Genomic DNA, 8,657 nt, shown 5'->3' with positions numbered 1-8,657 from the left:
CTTTCCCCCCAAATGTCTTGCGCCATGCGTTTTAAGGATTATGGCATGTCTGATATATGATGAACCCTCAATTAGAGGAGAACGATCAAAAGAAATTATTGCGTACCTGTTCATTACTAGTTATATTTTTTGCCTTTGAAGATGACTCTAGAAAGTTATTCACTGTCTTGCATTTACCATATCTTTCATTATGCTGAAATGGAAATGTGCTCTCACAGCACAAACACAGGGTATCTGCAGCAGCTTTCATTGGTCCAAAGGTGACTTTAAAATCATAATATGTAATCCAAGCTATTCAGCTGAATGCAAAAACATTCTGCATGCCAAGCAAACAGTGCTCTGGTTTCTCCATGCCCAAAAATTGGGAGTGGGGAAGAGAGAAAGAAACTCAACTTAAATAATTTAAAAGTTTGAGCCAAACTCTGTGGTGATCAATGGAATGATACATATGGCAGTCATATGTTTTTACTGGGTTCCAGTTTCTCGTTCACATTCATGAGTTACTCAGTACTACTGATGAAAGCATGTGTGCACTATCTGTATATAACCAGCACCAGCTCCTGGAAAATTGGGCGGTTGTTCAGGTTTGTTCATAGCTGAAGGGTATTTGACAAAGCTATACCTCACGCCCTGCAACTTGTTCACTATTCTCTTCCTACTGCTCACTGACACCTCCAAAAGGGGGAAAATGGAAGTACTGTAGAGCAATCACTATGGGATGTCCGTGCATAAGTCTGGATCTTGGAAACAACACTCCTCTCTTCCTTAGCACCAAAGCTGAAGAACAGTTGGATGAAGATGATACTTTGAAAAGTGGCCAACCTGTAGCTGTTGAGATGATGTTGAACTCTAGCTCCCATAAACCCCAGGCAGCATGGTCAATGGTCAGGGATAATGGAGTTACAGCCCAACAACCTCAGGAGGTTGATGTTTCCCCAACCCCCTTCTTTGAAAATAAGTCTGATTTCATTGTTAACAGTTTTCATCTGAAAGCACCGAAACATTTATTTGTCAAGCAGATAAATTATCCATGTCTACATATCTCAAACAAAGTTAACCCTTTTTTAAAAAAACTGCATTTTGTTTTCTTTTTGCCACTTTTTCGGTTTTCTGCTTAAAAGCTGTTCTAAACATGTTGCCTAGGATATGGGGAGCTCTAGGTAAGTCACATGCAATTTCAGGTTTAAACAAGCTGCGCTGCATAATTGATTTTTTAGATTCTGGATATTGCTGCACTGCAGTCTTTCTGTGTTTTCATTGTAGTGGCAAAAGTGTTTTTAGCTAACATGCTCGCCATGTGGAAATCAGTGACTTAATAGGAATAACATTACAGCAAAACTTCAGAGTATGCTGGAAAGCTTGCAAACATTAATAACAAAAATATGTTTGTAAATCAAATACACCAAGGTCTTATTTTTGGACTGCTGCTTAGGATTTAGCTTTAAAGCAGACATTTGTTCCTGAAAGAGAGAGCTTTGCAATTTATGTTTCTAATTTGAAGAAGTTCCATAGTTCACCACATACATTATTTTTGAAAGGGCAGTGAGGGAAAGCAAATGCTATGTTAAATCAAAGACAGATGAAGTATGTATTACCTTCAGCACTCTACCTTATACTACGTGTGCTTGCCCATACTTTGAAATCATCACCAGAGGCCATCATCTGCATCTTTGCCAACATCTGAGGTTTGGCGTGTAGCTGTTGCAGAGAGAATATTTTCAGTGGTGGCACCCGAGCTTTGAATTCTCTCATTGGCATCCACCCTAATGTCTTCCTGGTGTCAGACAAATATATTTTTATTCTCACAGGCATTTAAACACAGTTGGATCTGTATTACTTGCATGATTTTGATGCTACTTTAAAATATTTTTATTTTATTGGACTACTTTTAATGATAACTCCAGCATTTCAGTATGCTGTTCTGATAATGTATTTGAAGGATGAGATAAAAATCTAAATAAATACTGAGAAATATATTGCATGCATACAGGGTAACTTCTCAATGTTTCCTGGAAATTATGATGATTTAGTATTTGTCTTCTTGATGCATTGAGTCCTGAATCACTTAGGACAGCCCTACTAGAACAATAAGGTTGCACTGAAAAATCACACACTTGTTATATTCAGTAGAATCGCCAAGGGTGCTCTGCTGTCTGTGCCAGCACAGCAGCCCCCGCTTATTGGAGTGCTCACTTGAAAGCACAGACTTCTCCCTTTGGTTGAGAACTTTGTGGCTGACTGGTCCCACTCCACTATTTAAAAGCAATGCAGGAGCAAATGTCCTTCTTAAAGTGTGATGCCCAGAACTGGGCACAGTATTCCAGGTGTGGTGAATCTGGCTAAGGCAGAATAGAGTAGGACTATTACTTCCCTTGATCAAAACACTATTCTTCTGTTACAGCTGGTTCTTCCTGCCTAAGTGCAGGAAATTTATGGAAATTTATTTTGTTTGTTTGGCCCCAGTTCTGCAATCTGTTAATCCTGATTCTATCTTCTGTGGTATTGGCTACCCCTGCCAGTTTGGTGTCATCTGCAAATTTGGTGATCTTAAAGTCTGAATAGCCCAGATCTTTTGTCCAAGGGTGGGAACCAACACAGCCTTCACCTCCAGATGTTTTGGACTTGCTGGCTGGGCCTGATGGGAGTTGTAGTCCAAAAGATCTGGAGGGAGCCAGGTTGGCCAAGGCTCCTCTGATACATTTGCTTAACTAAACCTGCATACATGCCATACTTTCAAAGCACATTCGAAGGATCAAACAATTCTGGACAGTGTAGTTTACCCCTCACAGAGTTACAAATCCCAGAAATCCTTAAGAAACTACAGTACCCAGAACTCTTTGAGGCAAAGAATAGGCTTCAATTGTGGTTTAAAAGCTATAGTGTGTACACTGCCTAAATCACAGTGACTTCCCCTTAGAAGTGGTTGACTGGAAAGCCAGCAACAAGCCTAAAAAATGCAGAATCAAATAAATACAAGATATGAAGAACATTCCTTAAGAAGTGATGCTGTGTACAAAAGCTGGATGTTTCTTTAGACGATGAAACACTTATATCTGAAAGGCATTGTAGTTCCTTTTATCTGCTATGGAATGTGGCCTCAATCAACAGCTATGTTTGGACTTTAATGTATAAACTTGCCAAGATGGTAAGATCACTGCAAGAAATGTAGATTTGTTACTCAAGTATCCTATTTTAATATTTGCGGATTCCAGTTGTAGTCATTAAGATTTACCATCCAAAAAGCGAACATAACTAAGCTTAGAGAAAATAAGTGTTGAAACACACTACTCCCTCCTAATTTGAAACTGGAGAGCATACAAAGGCTTTGTAAACTGTTTAAGCATGATGCTGATCATACAGTATTTTGGTCAGTGCCTCTGTAATTCATGTAAATGACTGTTTATGAACGTACTGAGCCTTTGATGTTTTGCTTTCCTGGCTAGGATAACTGCTTTAGTAAGTGTTTCTACTCTTCTTTGACCTTGATTGTTTTGGAGTAGTGGTGAGAGGGTGGGAGCTGAGCAGGCTTCAGAAAGAACAGACATACCAGAAGAAGGTTGCATACATACCATATATTTAAAACACACACGCACCAATAATCCTGGGAACTGTAGTTTGCCCTTTACAGCACAATTCCCCTTTAAAACTACAGTACACCCTTTAAAAAACTAGTTTCCAGTATTCTTAGTGGACAAGGGGAATGTGTTTATATGCAGCCAAATAAGAAGGGGAAGGAAGAAATCTCTAATATATTGCTCAATCTATATTACAGTAGTAACTCTGCCTCCCTTGTTTTCTCTTCGGCTGTATTGGCACTACAGTATTTCCTTTTCTGCTCTGCACATTTTGGATATGTGTTGCTTACACCAGAGATTTTCAATCTTTTGGGTCCTTTTTTGACCAGCTACATTCTTTCTGCGGCACCCCTGTGGGGCTCAGGAGCCCTCATATATCACCCCTTGCCTGCAGAGCCAGCAACCCTTCACTCCTTTTCAAACACCCTCCCTTGGGGAGTGTTCCTCAGTTTCCTCTCTTCTTGGGAGTTCTCTGAGAAGCTGTAACTGCCACCGCTGGTCTCTGAGCTGTGCCCATCCTGCCCCAAAAAGAGGTGCCTCCCCACACTGCGCCACCAGGGCCTGAGAAGCATCCCTGGCCAGACCCAGAGACACCATTCACCTGAGCTTTTAACCAGGGCTGCTGCAACAAACAGGTGTGCAAGCCTTTGGGAGGCAGAGACACAAGAGGGCATCAGAAGAGGAAGGGGGAGAAAGAAAGAAACTGTCACCTACAGCACCCTGGACTATCATTCAAAGCATCCCAGGGTGCCATGGCACACTGGTTGAAAACCACTGGCTTACACCATTTGCCATGCATCATCTCTCATTCCCAATATCCCAATTGCTCACCTGTTAATTCCTGGATGGATTTTGCTAGAGGGTGAGGTGGGAAGATACGGAGATGTGCATGTTAAAAGACAGAGCAAATGAAGAAACAAGCATGCAGATACACACACATGCACAATGTAATAACGGGGGCAGGGGCGGGGAGATGGTGGCACACAAAAACACACCCATCATTGCAATGGTCATAGTCAAGTTTTCAGAATGCCCAGCCCCACACATTTGTGTAGTAAGTATAGCAGGCTCCTCTTCTCAATGTTAGCATTGAAGGGTGGTGGTAGCATTGCACCAGTAGTGATTTCCAGATGTTTACAGTGCAGATTACATAGATCAGATGTACATTACAGATGCCTCAAATTTGCCCTGACACATGGGAAACAACTATCCCAGACACTGTCATAGATTCCATTCATTGTGCCAGTAAGGGAAATTGGGGCCCCTGTCTGGTGTGTTAGTATTTCCATTTCTGACAGTGACGCCCCCTCCCCAATCCCTTGATAGAATTCAGTAACCCAGATCTCTGGGAGACATTTTAGCTCTGCTACACAGCCTCCTTGCTTTGCCTGCTGCTATCCCATAGCCTAGTATGCAAAGAGTAAGACTGCTATATTTGGGCAGTAAACCTGCATGCAGGTGTTCCAATGAACATATGGAACAACTAGTGCATGCACATACAGATTCCTCCATTTATTGCAATGTCAGGAACTGTGCTGCATTCACGCTTATGTTTCATGAAGAAACAGAACTGTTTTGGCATTATTGGGAAAGGGGGAGCAATGCTTGGCACCTCCATGTGTGCTTTTGGTCTCATGGTCAAGGTGTTGATCTCTCTTTCCTGCCACACAGTATTTTTTCACCTTGTAAAACAGTAGCCCTTAATTTATTAATGATAAATGATATTTTAGACATGGGGTGGAATTCAACATCATACTATTACAATAGTTCCATCAGTGCAAGCTTTTCGTCTTGCTAGATAGAACAATCTCTTCCCCTCCCCCCGCAGTCCTCACAATCTCCCAGAACTGATTTGGGTGGGGGATGTATGGGAGGGGAGGAAAAGACTTCTCAAACTACTGTGCTAGTTGTGTTGGCTTTCACTAGTGCAACTGTTTAGATGAATCTGGCCCATAATTTTTAATTGTGACTGCTATCACTTTTTAATATATTTTTTTCAGAATAGCAGTGCATTAAGTGTGTGTTTGCTATGCATGTATTTAAGAATTGCCTTCAGAACAGAATTGCTCAAGTTCATTCATACATTTAGAAAGAAAAAGTCTCAGTTCACACGTTTGGGATCTCCTTTGTACTCAGGAGGACACTTTACATATTGGCTTGCAATTTTTGTTGTTCCACTGGAACATTATCTGTTAGTGTGTAGGGGGGTGGAGATGATCCTGGCAATAACTGGAGCCAGTCTTATGAACAGGAGCCAAGGGAACTCATCAAACTCTACTTGTGAGGGATAATTTCCCCCTAACTCTGGGTAGGGGCATCTAGAGAAGAATCACCCTTTGTGTGCTTGCAGCTCACCCTGGGGTTAATGGCATGGAAAACTGTGGACATCTGCTACAGCTCCTCTATAAATAATGGAGTGGCACATGAAGTTAGAAGAAGCTAGTCAGAAAAGACAATTAATTGTGGAATCCATTGAAGAAGGGGAAACGGGAGAGTATACATTCTAACAAGGCTTCAGTGTCTTTTAATTAGTTAATTGCCACTGGCAAAAAAATGCATCACAATGCATTTGTGACCTGCAGTAGCTTAGATAACAAAACCAGCTGAGTATAATTAGGAACAGAGCCAGGTACGTATCTTGAAAAGCATTTCCCCTTGGCCGTCATACAGGTTTTATTTTCTTTGAGTAAGGACAAATTATGAGGGTTGAAGCCACTGTAGCTTCATCAGTTTTGATCCAGTTTAAGGCTTGGCTCCCCCATCACACACACACATTCTATCTTTCCAGAGAGAAAACATGAAATATAATGTTGATTCAGCAGTTCTGGTACATGTGCAGGGACTCTGGCATGTGGATAGAATTCTTTGCAAGCTGTGCTTCCCCATTCATTTGAGTGACAGCGATGCTGCTCTGCTGCTGCAACAGGTTTAGTTAAAGAACTTCCAGACTGAGGCGTTTCTGGGTAAAGCGGAACCGAATCATCATATCTGGCACGTGTAAGTCCATCACACAGATATTGTGTCAGCTCCTGTAATGGTATCTGCTTGTTCAAATGATGGAACTAACACATGCACTACAAACAGTCCGAGACTGTAGCACAGTCTCCCTTCAAACTGGTTATCTGTGCAGATGGGGACCATTCCTCCCACATAACTTGTTTAACAACAGCTGTTCAAAGCCCTGGGGGTCAGGGACATTGGCAGTGTGGAGAGATGCTGGAGGGTCCTGCTCCCCTTGTTCATCTGAGGAGAGCTCAGGATCAATTTCTGGGAAGGACTAAATTCTGACACTAACTTCAGAGTAAGTCCCATAGGATTCAGTGGGGCTTCCTTCTACTTAAACAAACATAGGATCAGGCTGCACATTATCAGGTTCCCCAGTTCTATTTATTGCTTAGGTAACTGGGATGAAGATGACATACAGCCATATCCTGTGCAAGTTTACATAGGAGCAAACTGTAAATCATCTTACATCCAAACATTCTGTCATAACTGGGTTGTGGATCGGCCTGCTTACACTATGTAAACCCCTTTTTTTTAACTTATTCACCTTTAAGTCATTCTTTCTGGAATGTAGACTGACAACATAAATGAATCAATATGCTTAAGAATGTAAACAGGCTTATTAAAAAATAATGTCCATCTCCATTTTTCTTTTAAGCAGACATAGTTTATTCTGTGAACCGCCGTTAGACCTCCAGGTATATGGCGGTATTTAAATTCAATAAAGAATAATAAAGAAATGCCCAATTCAGCAAGGCCTGCATTACTGTTCTCAATTTCCTAAAAATCACATCTCGACAATTGCAAATATTGTCAACAAATGCTTCATCCGGAAATATTTTAGATCTCTGCTCTCACGATCCTTACTAATCTAATTATTCTTAAACAATATTATTCTTTTTACACCAGTTCTGACACATTGTAATGGGAGTGGGAGTCCCCTTCTCAGATGCCAGAATACCAAAGGTTCTCCAACATTTTTTATGGTGTTGTTTCTATGACACGCCTAGTGCCCTGTCATATCTAATGTGTTTTGAAATGAGTTTTTTGTGCATTGTGTAATGCCCAGTAAAAACTATAATGAGTGCACCTGCCTGCAGCATCCTCGGAAATTTGGAATGCGTGAATTAAAATGCAATATACCGTAATTACTTCTGATTATGTACCCATGGAATAGAATTGTATACATATATTAGGCTGATGCCCCCCCTTTCCTTATCTTTGTTTTGCCATTTTTGTGGGGAGCTGTTGGTATTTGTGGTATTTATTTGTTTATGAAAAAACCACACACACACACATGCTGTAAGCACACAAAATGACCAAGGAATCTCCGTTAAAAATGACATAGTCAGCAGTCCCAAATCAAAGGAGATGAAGGCAGCAGCATATACATTGAAAACAGTATTTAAACATCTATTTCCTCTGTTGACTTGCAGCCTTGAATCTCTTCTGGTGAGGATGTACAGATCACCTCCACTTCAAATGCTTTTCAGTATCAGCAGCCAACTCCAACTCCAACTCTTGGAGGAGAAACAGGGTTTCTGGGCTGTCGATTTGGCAGCGTTGCTTGCAACCTAAAATGGTACTGTCCCGGGGAGACTGCACCGTGCAGTCCTAGATCTCCTCTACAAAGATAGAAGCAACACAGCCTATGCTGAAATTGCTCAGACTAAGAGTGTGTAGCTAGAGTCATGGCCAAGGGGTGGAGATGACTGCCCCACTTTGACCTCTGATCCAAGGGGTAGCCAACATGGTGAGGGCACAAATGCTGTTGGACTACAGCTCCCATCTGCCAGAGCCAGTAGGGCCAATGGTCAGGGATTATGGGAATCATGGTTCAGTAGCATCTGGAGGGCACCACACAGGCTACCCATCTTATCCCATGACTAGAAAACTTATTTGAGGATCTTTTGTGAGAGACTGTCTTTGTCAAATGTTCCGTATATTTGGCGTCTACTAGATAACCTCATGGCTTCTCCCAAATAATCCTGGGAACTGTACTTCTATAAGGGGGTAAACTATGGCCCCGGGGGATTTTTTGAGGAAGCCATGTGCTTTAAACTTACACTGTGAATGTTG

Source organism: Podarcis gaigeae, assembly GCF_964106915.1.
Source record: "Podarcis gaigeae genome assembly, chromosome: 7".
Lineage (NCBI taxonomy): Eukaryota > Metazoa > Chordata > Lepidosauria > Squamata > Lacertidae > Podarcis > Podarcis gaigeae.
The sequence above is the reverse complement of the archived record's forward strand: the minus strand, read 5'-3'. Positions refer to the sequence as shown.